The sequence below is a fragment of the Octopus bimaculoides genome, chromosome 7 (assembly GCF_001194135.2).
Source record: "Octopus bimaculoides isolate UCB-OBI-ISO-001 chromosome 7, ASM119413v2, whole genome shotgun sequence".
In the NCBI taxonomy this organism is placed as follows: Eukaryota; Metazoa; Mollusca; class Cephalopoda; order Octopoda; family Octopodidae; genus Octopus; species Octopus bimaculoides.
This window is the reverse complement of record NC_068987.1, coordinates 90,089,201-90,107,793: the sequence shown is the minus strand read 5'-3', so window position 1 is coordinate 90,107,793 and position 18,593 is coordinate 90,089,201. Positions and strand designations below refer to the sequence as shown.

Genomic DNA, 18,593 nt, shown 5'->3' with positions numbered 1-18,593 from the left:
TTTAGGACAAGTAATCTAAACAGTGTCAAAGGGAATAGGAATGCCTAAGCGAATGAAATGCTTCGTTTATAGGGAACCTACTAGTTGTCTTTGATATGTCGTGATTCTGATTTTGTCTTATTTTAAAAATTCTTCATTAAACATATACTGTTTGTAAACTTCCACACTTGATAAACTTCTGCCATCAACCTCATCAACCTCATCAACCTCATCAACCTCATCAACCTCATCAACCTCATCAACCTCATCAACCTCATCAACCTCATCATCATCATCAGTCTATTGTCCATGCTGGCATCGGTTGGAGAGTTTGACCAGAGCTGGCAAGCTGGGAAGTTGCATCAGGTCACAATTGTCTTTTGGCTTGGCTGCTACAGCTGGATGCTCTTCCTAATGCCAACCACTTTACAGAGTGTACTGGTTCCTCTTTGCATTCTGACACCTTTACAGTCTCTCTAATTAGAGAAGTTTTAATGCAAAAGTGACTGTAAAACTGCAATTAATGTCCACTCATCACAACCACCATCTGTTACAAGCTATAACTGAAATGGCTTGTCAGTCTGTCTCTGTGTTTTTTTTTTTTTTAATCCATAAAAGAAGTTGGGTGGCAATGACTGTATAAAGCCATCAGATGGAAGATTCTTTAGTTGCATCTGTGTATTATGTTTTGCAATCACCAGAGTTGTCTTTGGCTTTCATTCTTTTCAGTTTGGTAAATAGATACCACGAATCTATTAAAGATAGATTATCCCTGTTAAACTTCTCTGAATTTGTTGCTTTATGCCTTCTCCAGCAAATCATTCTCCATCTGTGAGATATATATATATATATATATCTACACATACTTATATATCTTCATCACCATCACTTTTAATGTCCACTCTTTCATGCTTGCATGGATCAGATGGAGTTTATCGAGGTAGATTTATCACAACTGGAGGCCCTCCCTGTTACTAACCCTCACCTGCTTCCAAGCAAGGTAACATTTCCCATGGCCAGACATTTTCATTGGAAACGAATGACACTGCTTGTATGACAGTGACCATCATTTACAACTACCACATGTTGTCAAGACAAGGACACACACACCCACAGGTATGGTATATATGACAGGCTTCGCTCAGTCTCTGTCTACTGAATCTGCCCACAAGGCTTTAGTTAGTCCGGCACTTTAGAAGAAGATTCTTGCCCAGGCATGCCTGAAGTGTGGGACTGAACTTAGAACTATGTGGTTGGGAAGTAAACTTCTCAACCGCACAATGATTGGCATTAGGAAAGGCATCAGGCTATAGAAACCTTGTCAAAGCAGATACTGGAGCCCAACACAGCCCTTGGGCTTGTTGAATCTTGTCAAGGCATCTATCCCTTGTGAGTATGGAACATGGATGGTAAATGATGATCATATAATTGTGTGTGTGTGTGCGCATGCATTTGATATTTTATACTAATCAGTTTGACAAAATCATTTACTACGTAATTTAAAATGGAAGCAAAAATGTTTCTTGTATTTTGTGTCGACACCCACCTGTAAATAGCTTTTACATACCATTCTTGTAAAATTCCTCTACCATTCCTTTAGATTTAGCAGCAACACCCCACTTTGTTGATTTAAATTCAATTACAGAGTTTGTTTATTCCATTTATTTATTTTGGCAGTCTGCATAAAAGAAAACGATGTGTGAATTCAAGAAAAACTAACTTTGGTGTTTAGCTTTCTTCAGACCAACCTTGGTCAAGTAGACAACTTATGAAAGGCTTTCCAATCATGACCATCCTGTCCTTTAGGATTATCTTGGATTTCATTATCTGATTTGTCAGGGATAGAGACTGATGTAAGAGAAATAGCCTGGTTAGCACTGACTGCACAACACCTGTGATACAAATGGAAGATGTTGAAACTGTTACACTTTTTAAAAATTTAAGACGGTCGGCTGTTATTTGGGGAAAGTTTGGCTGCTATTTCCTGCAGGTCAAGAAGCAGACTATTTTGATTTCCTCTGTGAATGATGTCTGCATGTAGAAGTTTAGGAGCAGTATCATCTGTCTTGAAGAATATTTATGTCCAGAAAGAAGAGTTTAGGAAATATGTGTACCCTGAATCACAGATAGCAAGAGAAGAGAGAATTCGCTGATTTAGTGTGATGAGGAATTCCTGACCTAAAAAAAAAAAAAGAGTTAGAGATGATCTTGGTGGGGTGGAGGCAACTTTCTGAAAAATGCCAGGTTACACTTGTTGAAGCTCTGATGGCTGAGATATTATTATTGTATGATGTAGGTAATCAGATCTCCTGTAGATCTGGCTCTTCTTCAACTGTAAATGTTGTTCCTAGGACGGGGTAAGAGACTCACTATTGATATACTATTTTGTGCCAGGTCAGTCCTAAATGAGTTGACCTCTAATCAAAGGTGTTGGCATTTTTTCAGATAAAGTATATATCTTGGATTACCTTAGCTATTATATCCTACCTTGTTGAAGAAGGTGGGGTGTGACTTAAGAAAGATTTGTAGTAAAGATTATTTGCCAACATAACATGGCAGTCCTGGTTTAGGACGACTGTTGCTGTAATTTAGCCCCAGGAAACATTGTCTCCAGCTGGCTATATGACATGATCTGTGTCCTTATATTTTCGAACAAGGGAATCTAGAACCCCCACTCAGCTCAAAACAATATCTGTGTATCACGATTTCTGGGTTATTTCCCTTCATCAGCACAGAATAATTGTTCGGGAAATAACCTGGAAATCACGATACACAGATATTGTTTTGAGATGGGTGGGGGTGGGGGTGCTAGATTCCCTTGTTCGAAAATAGAAGGACACAAATCGTGTCATATAGCCAGCTGGAGACAATGTCTCCTGGGGCTAAATTACAGCAACATTCATCCTAAACCAGGACTGCCGTGTTTATGTTGGCAAACAATCTTTACTACAAAGTACTGTTGCTGAATATCTCGTGCTGCGAGATTTAAAAATAGTAATTTTCTAAGAAAGATTTGTTTCTAACAAGTCAAGCAACCCACTTAGAGGCCACCTTTCCTTTCAGAATGATAGGCCATGGAATGGCAGGGCATGGATACAGTCCTGTATAGTTTCATGGATATTTGAAGATTTCTGTAGATGTTGTTGGATTGGAGACCCATAAGTCAGGTATGATCCACCTATCCATTGATCCAGGTAAAACATCTGCTACCTAACTGGAGGGTATTCTGGGATTGTAACAAGGACTGATCTGTTGCATGTCCAGTGTACTGCTTCAGTGTGAATATGCTGCTTTCTCTCCATTGTCCAGTCTGTTTCGGTGCACTTGTTGTTTAGCTCTAGGCTAAGTCTATATGAACATGCTAGCTTTGACCACTCCGTATTTAAGTGTAGCTTAGATTACATTGCCCAGTGTGTCCTGTTTTAAGAGAGGAGAGATTTAGAGTAATTTGTTAACAATTTCTGTCAGATTGCATAACCATGTAAAGGTTCATAGAATGTGATGGAAGCTGCTGCATAGGAGGTAAATGAGGTGGACTTAGTCAGAGAATGCTGTCAGTCAAACAACTAGATGTGATTTGGTCTTCAGGTGCTCTGTCTGCTAGAATAAGTAGCTAAATTTCTCCTAATACTACTCTCTACTGACTTCATGAAAATATCCTGGAAAAAGTCCATCCTAAAATCATTGTCAAAAACAATTTATGGGATAGTCACTACTGTAATGTTAATCAAACATAAAAACAGTCTTTAATTTTAGGCATAACAAAGATTTCATTGAGTGTAATTTTTTCCACTGAAAAATGACCTGTTAACAGATTCCTTTCTAAAGTTCATAATACATAGTTAATAGAAGAACAATGTTATAATAGAGATGTAAGGTGAACTTATGAGTGTGTGATTTTAGTACACACATTTTCAACCTCCCTGTGAAATGTAGAGTGATGGTGTGTAGTTCAATGTTAGGCTCATGATCTTCAAGTTGTATGATTGAGCAATAGGGTGTATCCTTGAGCAAGGCACCCATCTTACATTGTTTGAGTTCACTCACCTGAAAGAGAAATACTTGGGGTAGCTGAAGGTTAATCCTGTGGAAGGCTGGCAGTTTCTTCTCTGAGAGTCTTGTACTTCCAGTTGTTTAAATGCTTCAGAAACCAACATAAACTACAACTTTGCACTGTTGACTGAGACGGACTTAAAACTTTGTGAAAAATAAATATTATTGTCAGACCATGTTTTGTTTTTTTCTCTCTCTATCAAAAAAAAAAAAAAAAAAAAATCTGGTCTGTTGTTATGCAAGTTAGAGCACACCAGATCAGTCCTGTCCAAGTTTGTGTATACTATAAATAGGTATAAACTAATATCCTGTCTGTGGTTAGGAAAAGAAGTTAGCAATTTCAGATGAAGTGATAAAAAATATTGATATGAGGCATGTTAGTCACTTTTTTTTTGTTTTGTTTTCTGAGAGAAAATAAGAATCACATGATTAAACCACAAGTGTCTGCTTTTCACAGCAAGGCTGAAATGCGTTCATACTAAAAATGTACACCTGTGAGTTTACCTTGTAGCTGTACATAATATATGATATACAGTTTTCTCTCTCTCCCTCTCTCTCTCTCTCCCTCTCTCTCTCTCCCTCTCTCTCTCTCTCTCTCTATAGGTGTTTGTTTATATTCTTGTATACATCCTTAAACAAATTGCTTTCTCATAACATTTCCTATTCTCGTGAAGAGTGAACGTGCATATTTTTTTTCTTTCAATTGTTTTTTTTCTTTTTTACTTTCTTTGATACCAGTTAATAAAAGGAATAGACACATTCTATCTGATTTGGTATTGATCACCACAGAGACAAGTGAATGGAAGACAAGCTTCACCAAACCAGACTTGGCTGACTAACAAATAAATACAGAAAACAACTTTGGCATCATTAAGTCTCCCGTGTTTGTAAATGTTTCGAAATTTCAAGTACAAAGTGATGTAGCTGTGTGTGTGTGTGTGTGCGTGTGCGTGCGTGTGTGTGTGTGCGTGCGCGTGCGCGTGTGTGATACACAAGTACAGAACACACGTGTGACCTGCTGGAAACTGTAGCCGGAGCTCTCAATTCACGCACTTGCACTCGGCAGCAAAATCGCTCTCAAAAGACACCCTACTATTGATAACATAGTCCTGTATATACTAGACTAGGAAAAAGCAAGGTGGTCATGTTTGGAATCATTGGTCTGGAGGCTGAAATTCTGAAAATTTCAAGAGACATTTTATGGTTGACTGGTTAAGTAATTTGATTTTCATTAATGAGGTCATTGGTTCAATCTCAGTATGTGGCATCAAGTGTGTTTCACTGACAAAGCTTTGGGTTGATCCAAGCTTTGTGAGTGAAACTGAATAGATGGAAACTGTATGAAAGCTTGTCTAGAGCCATGCTTCTCAAACTATCTGACGTGGCATACCAGCAGTTTTTTTTTTTTCCCAATGGGCCAAGGACTGGTAATATTTCTTAGTAATATTAGTTTATACAGGAAACAATATGTATAATCGCATCACTACTGCTTAAGTCTCTCTGAGAGATTTAGAAATGTATTATTTCTAATATATATAATGAATATAATAAAAGTCGACAATTTTTTTTTTGTCTTATATTTATTTTGTAAGCATTTTATAATGTTTCTTTCCTTTCTGGAAACTCACCACGCATTGGCAGCTGATGGCTCGCAGATGGGCACCAGTACGCGGATCACCACTTTGACTGGCACTGGTCTAGAGGATTATAACTGTAAATTAAAGGTTCAGCTTTGTTGCACTGTCATACTGATTACTTATTAAGAGAGCATATGTCTGTGGAATACTCAGTCACTTTTATTCAGTGAGGTTGTTCAGTTAATCAAACAACTGAATACTTCATCTGGTCAAACCGATGGATGACTACGGAGATTTATACAGCTGCACTTTTTTAATTTTTACTGTCACTTATACAGCATACTCAATGTAGATCTGTCTGACATATATTTCTGCTGCTTGGATATCTTACAATTGCATTTGCACCCAGTTTCATTCATCTGGTTTAGAGTCTCTTGCAGCTTGGTTCAAAGTCCAGCTATTGTTGTGGTTTGAAACGAACTAAAGGTATGTTGGTTTAACTAGCATTATATTCGGTAGAAGACTATAGTTTTGAGTGCAAAGAACGTGAGAAGAACATTTGGAAACCTGATACAATTATAAAAATGCTTATCAGATTGTTCCTATAATGACCCTAGATTTGAATTTTGAATCCTGGACATTAGATCCTAAATTAGATCAGTGTATTTCAACCACCAGCCTTAAGTGCATTACAAGTTAATGAATTTCAGAGATCTATGTGTACAATTATGGATCACTAAGTCAGATATAATTTAGAGATATAAGATGCATAGAACTTACAAGTTTAAATCTACATGCCTAAACTCCATCATCTCTTATGTACATGGTGCTTACTTAATTAAAAATCCTTTCTATGGAGATTGGAAAAAAATTGTATACTAAAATAATACCAAAAATTTAGAAATGATATATTTATTAATCTCTCAAAGAGATTTATGCAGTAGTAATACAATGAAGTAGTTGTATGCTGTCAACTTAATGTGATAGTCCCCTGGAGGAAACGATACTACTGTTGGTTAGACCTAGGAAGCTGCACCGCTTCCTGTCGGCCTTGACACATTTCCTGTGTCCTTATGTTTACAGGAGCTTGACAGGCATCTTCGACTAGCAGGTCATGCTACTCCAGACTGATGATGAGCAAATACTCAGAAACATGTCTCTGGATGTAGGTTTAGCTGGGTGGAGGTGCTTGTCTCCCCCTTGTAAACATAAGGACACAGGAAATGTATCAAGGCCGACGGGAAGCGGTGCAGTTTCCTAGGTCTAATCAACAGTAGTAGTATTCCCTTCAGGGGACTGTCACATTAAGTTGACAGCATACAACTACTTCAATACCAAAAATGTTTCCCAATCTCTTGTTTTGGTATATGTATTTATAATAGGCATTCCAGACTTGACCACTGTGTCTTATTTTTTACCTGATATTGTGAACGTTTTGTCTTTGATACACAAGGTAGAACAAGTTAGTATTCCAATGTACTATTGTATTCTAGTAAGTGACCGCTTTTCAGTATGCTTGTGGACTGACTGATTTTAATTGAACTTTTCATTCTTGTCTCCCTGTATCATTTTGTATCTTAGACAACATTATCCAATGTTGATTTGGTTGCTATTTTTAGAAGATGGAGTGACCACATAGGGGTTTCTCTTTCAGAAATGATAGACAAAAATTTATTTTGCACTAAGGACATGAATGTTCCAAATCACTTGGTGGTTGGAATGCCTGAGATGGGTGGGCCCAGGTTCAAGATATGTGAATGTAATAAAAATTTTGGTTAAAATATATTTTATGAGGATTTTGTGAAGGAAATCAAAAGAGGTAGAAACCCTTTTGTTATCTTCTCTTTTGGTTTATTTAATCAATTTATATATTTTACTACCTTCTATCTATATATTTGTTTATGGGCACCTGCTTTGTAGGTCACAACATACTTTGCAATTTAATTGTTGCTCTGGTAACTTTAATTAGTCTTTATACTGACTAATGGCTATGCTTACTGTGAAAGTAAAGAAGTATTTTCTTGTTTTCTACTATAGCAACAAACGATGTGTATTTTTAGAATTACTTTTTTATGTTCTGCTAGCCAGTATTTATTAAATAGGCAATGTGGATAGACACACACACCTAATAAAATTGGATAGATTTGTGCAGGTAGAATAGAGAAAAATACAAGTATAGCAAAAGTATAAGCTTCTGCAATGTCAGATCTACAAACTTGGTTTTAATTTCACTGTTTGTTAGCCATTTCATGTTATATCATTAATGAATTTTAGCTTTTTAAAAACTCATAAATGTTGCATTATTTTATATCTGAAACCTTAAGCTCTTGTATTTTCACCTTCTGACAAAAAAAACAAAATAACAAAAAAAAAACATTAAGAGGAAGTGGTGTGTGCCAGGGAAAAAAATAAACCAGGTAATAAAGTTCACAAAATTGTGTAATTTCATTTACCAGAAGGAGATGGGAGTTTTAAAATTTCTAGTTTTGGCCTTGTTTGAAAAGAGAAGAAAAAAGAGACACCCCACTTGAAATAATAAAACTCACATCTCCCCATGGCATAACAAACTTAAAATTTGCAAACTTTCTCTCAGGGAGAGAGATTAGTCAAGAGGAACGGTAGTTTTTAATGGCCTTATAATATTCAAGGCAGAGACTTAGTGTGAATGCTTGCAACATAGTGGGATCTGTTAAAGTGTACGAAGGATCAGGTGGTAGTGTTTAATCAGGCAACGGATTTTGGCTGCCTCCCACGTAGGTAATGAAGCAGTGACATGAGTCCTGGAAGTCATTGGGCTGGTTATTTCATTTACGTGGTTTATAAGTAACCAAGATCACAACATTCCTTACCTGAACAAGACTCCAATCCATTGCAAGGTCACTCATTTACAGCCAAGTGGATTGGAGCTACATGAAACAAAGTGCTGTGCTCAGGGATACAACTTACTGCCTGGCCTGGGAATTAAAACTATGATCTTGCAATTGTAAGTGTAATACTCTAACCACTAGGCCACCATGCATTCACCACCCAAGTACACCATGGTGGAAGCTGGACTCAGAACATAAATAACCAGAAGAAAATACCACAAGGCATTGTTGGCTTGTGATTAAATTGCTTCAGTTATTATTTTCATTGTTTTCAACCAGAGGCTGTCATGTTCAGGATTTTCCAAAGAGCCTGCCACTACTGAAGAGGTGAAGTGGCTTTAGTAGGGATGTCTGTTTGCTGGTGTCCTGTGTTATTTCTACAACTTTGTCATATGTAACTATTCTCAGCTTTACTAATGTTAATCCCTCTAAAAAAATCCAGAGTTTGGTATTTCAGTAATTTCCTCTTTCCATAGTTTATCTTTTTCCCTTGTTAAACAGAATAGATCCCACACCTTTTGGTAATCCCATAGTTTCAAAGCTTTTTTTTTTCTCTTTTTTTAAAATTAAGATAAATGAATTAATAGTTTCGTAAGGCATTGGACAACACAATGGCTGTGAGGTTAAGATGCTGGATTACAACCACCGTTCAAATGTCACTAATGTCCTTGTGTTTTTGTTTATCTCCAGGAGATCTACAGTAAAATGCATTTCTGCCATGACCATCCAACATTATTTTTAAACATTGTATTTAGGTACCACATGCTCTTGTTTTTTATTTTGGTTTTCTTTTAAAGATAGAACATAATTTGAGGGATATCTAGTTGGTATTTCTTGCAGGTTGAACATCTGTGCACAATCTGCATAGCCTGATGGTTAGGCTGTTGAACTCATGACCACAAAATCATGGTTTCGTTTCCCAGTCTGGGTGTTGTATTGTGTCCTTGAGCAAAACACTTCATTTCATGTTGCTCCAGTCTGTGAATGAGTAACCCTGCAATGGACTGGAATCCTGTTGAGGGGGAATGTTGTGATTTTGGTCACTTATAAATCATGGAAAATGGGTAACAGACTCTCCGATCCCTAAAGCTCAAGACAGTAATTTCCAGGGGTTAATGACGGTAACGATGAACACCCATGTAGAAGCTTCCACATTAGTTCAATGAATTGTCATATTGTGCCCTTTAGTGAAGTATCTAACTCTCCCTGCTCCAGTTTGGCTGAGTGAATGAAAAACAGGTTCCGTTTCTAAAAAAAAAAAACAATTCCCACCTATTGATGTAAAACAATACAAAATGTATATTTAGCTTAATTTCTTAAACAGATTAATACTGCATATCACTATAGAAGTTGTTAAAGTTGGAAGACTGTCAGTATTTGTTGACTTCCTTCCCAGCTCTTCTAATGTTTTCCTGTGCTGACACCACATAAAAGGCACTGTGCTGGCGCCATGTAAAAAGCACCTGTGCCTGTGTTGCATAAAAGGCTTCTGTGCTGGTGCCACACTGCATAAAGAGCACATGTGCCAGTGCCATGTTAAAAGCACCCAGCATACTGTAAAAGTGGTTGGCATTAGGAAGGGCATCCAGCGATAGAAGCAATGCCAAAACAGACAACTGGAATCTGATGTAGCTCCCCAGCTTAGCAGCTTTTTGTCAAAACGTCCAACTCATGTCAGCATGAAAAATGCACATCAAATGGTGATGACGATATTGAGAAATGACATGAAATTTTGTCACTATTTTTTCGATCACATCAGGTGATCAGTAATATTATTGGGCAGAGGCTTGTAGTGGACCAATGACTAGTTGACTGCATTTCTGACTGCAACAAGGGATTGTCTATCCAACTCGGTTGATGAAGTATCACTCAGGTTATTTTGGTTTGACTGCTCAAATTTTCTGTTTTCCCTTTTGTTTGGGTTTTCCTGCTGATGTTTACATTTTTCTCATGATACACAATGGCTAAAGAACTACACATGTATTCTCCTCTTCAGCAAGACACTTATTCCTACCCATCTATCATATTTTCACTTCCATCAATACTCTAAGACAAGACCCAACACAGTTGAGGGGGTCTTGACTTGCAAGTATTTGATGACCTCACTAGTGGTAGTGCCACAGGAAAAGCACCGAACATACTCCGTATAGTGGTTGGCATTAGGAAAATGATCCAGTAGTAGAAACTGTGTGGGGTGTTATACAATAATGATGATATGTGTGTGTCTGTGTGTGTGTGTGTCTAACACACACACACAAGATGCCATGCTTTAAGTTTGACCACAGTTTACTTGATTTTTTTTTTCTTCTTTTTTTTTTGTCAAGTATCCCAAAATATGGGTTTGGTCTTGTGAGCCAAGTCTATTACTGGTCTTTAATTCCTGGTTATAAGTAATATATTTCAGAGTGATATTTCAGAGTCCTATGAAAATTGACTCAGACATACACACCATTCTTCCTCCTCCTTATAATTCTGAAGCTGTGTGTAAGACCGGATATTGTACAGAGGTCATGTGCAAAGATGGAAAAGTGATCACTTGATAAGCAGATATAACCTAATACTTGTGTCACTAACCTAAGATTACTCATTCTAGCTGTGACCATCCCATCCTTTTGCAATGAATAAACTGTCATCTAATCTATGCAGAAAAGAAAATAACACTGACTTCTCATTTTAACAGATATATTTACCAAAATTACATAAGAATATCTTGAAATACTAAAGAGTAAATTTATTCAATAAAATTGCCATTGGTTTCATCCACAGCCTCCAAATGACTTTGGAATCTCCTGCAACTCTTCTGGATGGTCTCCTTGTTTAAGTTGGTGAACACTGCCATAATCCTTGCCTTCAGTTCATCTTTGGTGTTACAAGGAGTTTTGTTGGTCTCTCACTCAACTGCACTCCACATGTAATAATCAAGGGGGTTGCAGTCCGGGGAGTTAGGTGGCCATATGTTAGGGGTGATGTGGTTGCAGAAATTGTGTGACAGCCATGACTGGGTTCTTCTGGTTGTGTGGTTTGGTGCAGAGTCCTGTTGCCAGGTATAGGGTCTTCTAGCAGCCACCCTCTTGATCCAGGTCAGAACTACCTCCTCCAGGCACTTGATGTAGGTCTCTGTGTTTAGTCTGAGGCTGTGTGGGAAGATGAATGGAGGCATAATGTCACTATCACTAGTGACCACTTCTGGGACATCGTATTGGAGCTTCCAGTGCAAATGCCAAGCACTACAGCATGTTGTTTCCAAATTTCTGGCAAAGTGAATTTTGTCATGATGCTGTTTTTCTCACAAACAGTACCCAACTGACCCTACTATACTGTGTAGTCGATCAAAGCAAACAATGCACATGCACAAAATTAAAGATATTAAATGGCAACAATTTACCTATCACATCCTGTATAGTCTCAGGCTGACCAAAACCTTATGAGTGGATTTGAAAGATAGAACTGGAAGAAGCCTATCTTCTGTGTGTGTATGTGTGTGTGTGTATAGTTATATCTGTGTGTGTATATATATAATTGTGTATATATGTGTGTGTATATATATATATATATATATAATTATATGTGTGTGTGTGTGTCTTCCATCACTGCTTGACAACTGGTGTTGGTTTGTTTATTTCTCTGTAACCTAGCAGTTCAGCAAAAAAAGATTGATAGAATAAGTACTAGGCTTTACAAAATAGTTGATTTGCTTGACTAGAAATTCTTGCAGGCAGTGCACTGGTATGCTCGCAGTCCAATGACTTAACCAAGTAAAAGATAAATGGTTTATGATTTTGTCCCAAACAAGGCTTGAGGTTACTGCAGTGTAAAGGACAACAAAGAGTGAAAATAAGGGGCCAACAAATTCAACAGAAGTTGAATGACAGAAAGCTTAAAGGACTGGATACCAGAGACCAGAGGAAAATAAAGCAACAGTAACGAGTTCCAGAGAATAACATTTTAAGGAAAGAGAAACAGGTGACACGCATCAAAGGTCACTCAGGTGACACGCATCAAAGGTCACTCTGGTGCCACGCATCAAAGGTCACTCTGGTGCCACACATCAGAGGTCACTCTGGTGCCACACATCAGAGGTCACTCTGGTGCCACACATCAGAGGTCACTCTGGTGCCACACATCAGAGGTCACTCTGGTGCCACACATCAGAGGTCACTCTGGTGCCACACATCAGAGGTCACTCTGGTGCCACACATCAGAGGTCACTCTGGTGCCACACATCAGAGGTCACTCTGGTGACACACATCAGAGGTCACTCTGGTGACACACATCAGAGGTCACTCTGGTGACACACATCAGAGGTCACTCTGGTGACACACATCAATGGTCACTCTGGTGACACACATCAAAGGTGTCTTGATTGAGGGTACTAGACCAAAAAGCTTACCAGAGCAATGACTATGACTTTGTAAAATACTTGTTGAGTACTGGGGTGACTTTCATTGTTAGCACTTCTCTCCTCCAAAATTTGTGCTAAATTAAAAAATCCTTTAACTCTGGTGTGTAGTTTATAACCAATTCTTTCAGATTTACTTGTCCTACATTTCTCAAAGTAACATCTTGTTAATTCCTCTAAGAGTTTTGACTGTTATTAGGACTTCAGAGAATATGAAGTGTTATTTATTTATTTATTTATTTATTTTTATGAACCTGTAAATGGAGATATGAGAGCTGTCAACTGTTTTAAAACTATTTTTAATTTTCTTTCTGATTAGCATTGGATTAATTTTCTTTCTGATTAGCATTGGATTAATTATCTTTGTAATTTTGCAGAAAGGAGAGATAAGTTATTTAGAATGTCTCATATTGTTATTATCAGTTTAGTTGCATGACTGAAAACTTGGTTTTAGGATTTACTGATATCAGACCTTTAGAAATAATGGTGTCTGTAAATTGCCCCCCAGCATCAACACATCAGAAAATATAAATTTCTTGTTCATGCCAGAACATTGAAAAGTTATTAGTGAAAACTGTCAAATGTTTCAACTCAACAACAAATGTTATTTACTGTTTTACAGTTTTCTTCCTCATTAAGATTTAATTAATTATCTGTGTAAGCCTGTGGAAAAGAGAGATAACGAATTTAGTGTTCTATTTACAGATGTTTTCTGTTTGGATATTTTTTCTAGTTACTGCTTATAGCTTACTTCTAACAACAAAGATGTATGTATGCAACTCAATTAAGTAATTTTGTTATTTAACAATATAGGTCATGAGTTTTAAAGTCTTGATATTAACTTAATGCAAGGCAGCAAGCTGGTTGGACAAAATGCATAGCAGCATTTCTTTGGTCTTTACGTCCTGAGTTCAAATGACACTGGGGTCAACTTTGCTTTTCTTCCTTTTGGGGTTGATAAAGTGAGTACCAGTTTAGCACTTGGGTTGATGTAATCAACTTACCCCTTCCGAAATTTCTGGCCTTGTGCTAATATTTGAAATGAATGTTAAGTTAATGCCAGCCTTGTGTAGTTTTCTGAACCTTACGCAAGGCTTATGTAAACTTGTTTGCCTCAGTCTACTTGGTTGTCAGTGGGGCATCTGTCATTTCATAGTTGATCATCACTGCTATCCATGTTGGCTTGGGCTGGATGGTTAGACAGAATCCAGTGAGCTGCACTGAACCCCACTGTTAGATTTGGCATGGTTTCTATGGCTGCGTGCCCTTCCCAATGCCAGTTATCTTGCAGTGTGTACTGGGGCTTTTTTTTTTCATAGCACCAACATGTGTGAAGTTACCAGTTGCAAGACAGAAAAAGAATAGACATGTGATTTGACTCATAAAATAAAAGAAATTGTTGCAAGACTATGAAAATATTCGACTTTTCAAAAGCTAAGAGCAGGAAGAGGGAGGGAGGGGAGAAAGGGAGGCAGGGAAGGAAGGAGATCCAAATTATAATTTGATTGAAGAGATAATCTGCTCAAAGTGGCTTATAGTTTGCATTAAATATGTTATTTTATTTGTTCAATTTAATAAAATATTATTTCCACAAATGCAAGAAATGGTATAAAACATGATTAGAACCCATTTTTTTTCTTTTGACTGTTTCCAGGCAACAACAAAACAAAAATCAGTGAAAATAGAATAAAATCAAATCACCCAAGAATGAAAGTGTTGCTCAAACTTAAAATAACTCTGTTATCAATTATAGATAGGTTTACATGAGGAGCAGTACTTTATCACTTGGCCCAGTTCTGTCTTTTCTATTTGTATCAGTGACCTCACACTATTATTATTATTATTATTATTATTTATTATTATTATTATTATTATAATTGGCTCTGGTGATTTGTTGTTTGGAAGAACAAATCAGCTTTGTTCTTTCAAAGTGGTAAACAACTTCAGATTTGTGTTGTATCCTCTTGTATTAGTTTCAGCCATTGGGATGTGGCTGTGTAATTCTTTTACTTGTTTCAGTCATTAGACTGCAGCCATGCTGGAGCACCATCTTAAAGAAATTTAGTTGAATGAATCGATTGCAGTAGTTTTTTTTTTTTTTCTTTCTAAACCTGGTACTTATTCTGTTGGTCTCTTTTGCTGAACCGCTATGTTATGGGGACATAAACACACCAACACTAGTTGTCAAGCAGTGATGGGGGACAAACACAGACATACTCGCGGACAGGCTTCTTTCAGTTTCCATCTAATAAACTCACTCCCAAGTCTTTGGTCTGCCCGAGACTATAGTAGAAGAAACTTACCCAAGGTGCCACACGGTGTGACTGAACCCAGAACCATATGGTTGGGAAGCGATCTTATTACCACACAGTCATTAGTTCTGTTCTTCCAAACTGATAAACAACTTGAGATTTCACAGTTCTATATTTAAGAGACGAGGAATTATGTACATTATTTACATTTGACAGATATTTGTCCTCATCTTGTTTGTTGTTAACACAACGTTTCAGCTGATATACCCTCCAGCCTTCATCAGGTGTCTTAGGGAAATTTCGAACCTGGATTCTCAACCCTAAGGTATTTTTCAATGTTGTTATTATTATATGGCATGGTGGTTAAGAGCGCAGGCTACTAACCCCAAGATCCTGAGTTCACTTCCAGGCAGTGACCTGAATAATAATAATAATAATAATAATAATATTGAAAAATACCTTAGGAATGAGAACCCAGGTTCGAAATTTCCCCAAGACACCTGATGAAGGCTGGAGGGTATATCAGCCGAAATGTTGTGTTAACAACAAACAAGATGAGGACAAATATCTGTCAAATGTAAATAATGAACTTGAAATTTGTTTCAATCAGTGGCTGTTATTCTTTTATTCTTTTATTAGTTTCAGTCATTAGACTGCGGCCATGCTGGGGCACTGCCTTGAAGAATTTTTACTCAATTGAATCAACAGCAGTACTTTTTTTTAATATTTGTTTTAGCCAGATACTTATTTTATTGGTCTCTTATGCTGAACTGCTAAGTTACAGGAATGTAAACACAACACCAGTTGTCAAGCAGTGGTGGGGACAAAGTTATGCACACACACACACACACACACACACACACAGTTTCTTTCAGTTTCCATATTACCAAATCCACTCAGATGTGTTTGTTTGGCTTATGGCTTATAGTAGAAGACATTTGTCCAAGGTGCAGTGTAATGAGAATGAACCTGGAACCATGTGGTTTGGAAGCAAGCTTCTTTCCATACAGCACATGCCTGTGCCTTCATTTTAATGAAATAAATTTTGTTTTGCTTTTTACAAACTCTATCACTCACACCTCTCTTGTCCTCCTTTACACTTTTATTCTGCTGTACGACCAGTGTCACTGCTGCCCCTCATCCCATGCTTCCAATGTAACTAAAGAGGTCACCTGACCTAGCTGACCTTTTCATCAACCCAACCTCTTCCTGATCATTCTACTCTCTGGCCCATCATTTATGTATAAACGATTGTTCCAGGCTGGTTTACACACATTCTGGGATGGATTGGTCGAGACAGGAACCACAATGTTTTCCATGCTTTCCCACACTGTTCAAATTGATGTAATTGTACATCTAGAATGCACACACTACAATAATTTACTCTATCTTCATTTTCTGCCATGGTGACTAATGCATTATATGACATGATTGATTGCTCCTTTGATATTTTTTTTATTTACTGATAAATCTTTTGAATAAACTGGTTTTGAATACATTACTAGCCAAACACAACATCCTTTAAATACTTTTATCTCATTCCCTAACCCCAACCCTTTCACCAAATTTGTAAACTAAACAATATATAATAAAAACGTAATCTAGTTTCAACTTTGAGACAGTCTATAGACAATCTGGTATGAGACTTGCTAATCATCTCTATAATTGGCCATCGTTATCATTCAGTACTATAAATAATTGAACGGTGCTTCTATTTGTTTAGAAAGGTAGTTACTAAAATAAAAAGAAGCCCTTTAGAGATCTTTCTTTTTCCTTCCTTGAAAGAACAGCTAATTTGATATGCATAGATTCCCCCTTTTTTTCCTTTTCATTATTTATTTTCAAATGGGAGTGATGTCCCTTCCCATTTTTGTAAATAGAAAAATTTGTACATTTGAAGAAAATTTCTATAAAAATAGTCTTGATCAGCCATGTTTAAAAATGAAAAAGATTCAGGAAGATCAGTTATCTTTAATTTTATCATATTTTGTTGTTTTTCTTTTATTTTCGAAAGACTTTTTGGTCAGATTAATTTTCTACTTAATGGTTCTACATTGGCACTAATTGTGTATGCAGGTCTATATTTCTGTTTGCATCGATGCTAATGTTTTTATCCATGGAATCTGAATTTAGAAATTAGTGAAATGACTAAAAAAGAAAAAAAATTAAAACCCGAATCTTCTTTCTGCTTGCTAATCTTTGTGTGATTAGCATCAGCAATTTGCATTGTATTTTTTCCTTGTTATTGTCACCTTAATGACCACCACCACCATCATCATCGTTTTAACCACCTGCTTTCATCTGAGCCTCCCTGGATATCAATATCTTTAATGAGCTGAAGAAAATCCTGTATGTGTTCACCTTGCCACAAATATCTGCCATCTCAGCACTCTCAAGTTCTATCTTAGTACCTTAAATAAAACTACAATTTAGTTTTAGAAGTGGTTGGTCAATATTGGTTTGTCTAAAGGCAGTGAGCCAGCAGAATCGTTAGGATGCCAGGGAAAAATGCTTAGTTGCATTTCGTCAGTTCTGAGTTCAAATTCTGTCGAGGTTGGTTTTATCTTTCATCCTTTTGGGATTGATAAAATAAGTACAAGTTGAGTACTCGTGTTGATGTAATCAACCTACTCCTCTTCTAGGCCTTGTACCAAAATTTGGTGTTGTTGGTTTGTACCAAAATTTGGTGTTGTAACAGCTGTTGTTGATTTGTTTACATCCTCTTAACACAGTGGTTCAGCAAAAGGGATTGATAGAATAAGTGACCAAACTTAAAAAGTAAGTACTGTGGGGGACCTTTGAAGGGGATGCTCCAGCATGACCATAGTCCAACAACTGAGACAAGAGGCAAACATTATATTGTTACTTCATGGTATTGCTACACTTCCATCATATATCTGGGCGGGAGGGAGTCAGGTGGGGGTTGCTGATGTAGGAGAATTACGGCAGAAATAATTAAAGGAAGTATGACTTCCTCCTCTGCTCTTAATGAAAGAACTCCTATAACTCTTGTCGGCTTATTGGGTCACCATTAAGTCTTCTGTTTCATGAAGTGTTTCAAGAATGCCATTCCTGTATAAGTTTTTTTCTTTTTATTAGTCATTGAAGAGGGTCAGCACCTATCTTGTAACCCTTGGAGGCTCTTCAGGCTGGTCAGGTTGATTATTTTTATCAAAAAAAATTTTTTTTAAAGTTTTGCTGGAAAAAATGTGAAGAGGAAAGTGATTTTAGAGAGTTGCAAGTTTGAGAAGAAATAATTGGTAAAAGTGTTCAAAGTAGTTGTGTATTCTTGGTGTCTGGGATGTAGGAGAGACATAGTTGGAATGATGAAGTGAGAAGCAAGCAGATTTGGGTGGAGATTAAAAGATGTTGCTTAATGAATATTTGCTCATAGGTTGAATGGATTTTGGCATTTTGGCTGCTGTAGTATAGAATATCTGTGTATCAATGGTATCATTATTTAACG

At 37.1% G+C, this 18,593-nt stretch overlaps 1 protein-coding gene and 1 long non-coding RNA gene across 2 annotated transcripts in view; both read left to right on the top strand.

Moving 5' to 3' along the window:
* Positions 1–18,593, top strand: part of LOC106883367 (sorting nexin-33) — a 154,226-nt gene that overhangs the window by 19,273 nt on the left and 116,360 nt on the right. The window lies entirely within an intron of this gene.
* Positions 2,918–5,598, top strand: LOC128248398 (uncharacterized). Its single transcript, XR_008264647.1, has 2 exons — positions 2,918–3,146; positions 4,771–5,598. It is a non-coding gene; the product is annotated as an uncharacterized LOC128248398 (long non-coding RNA).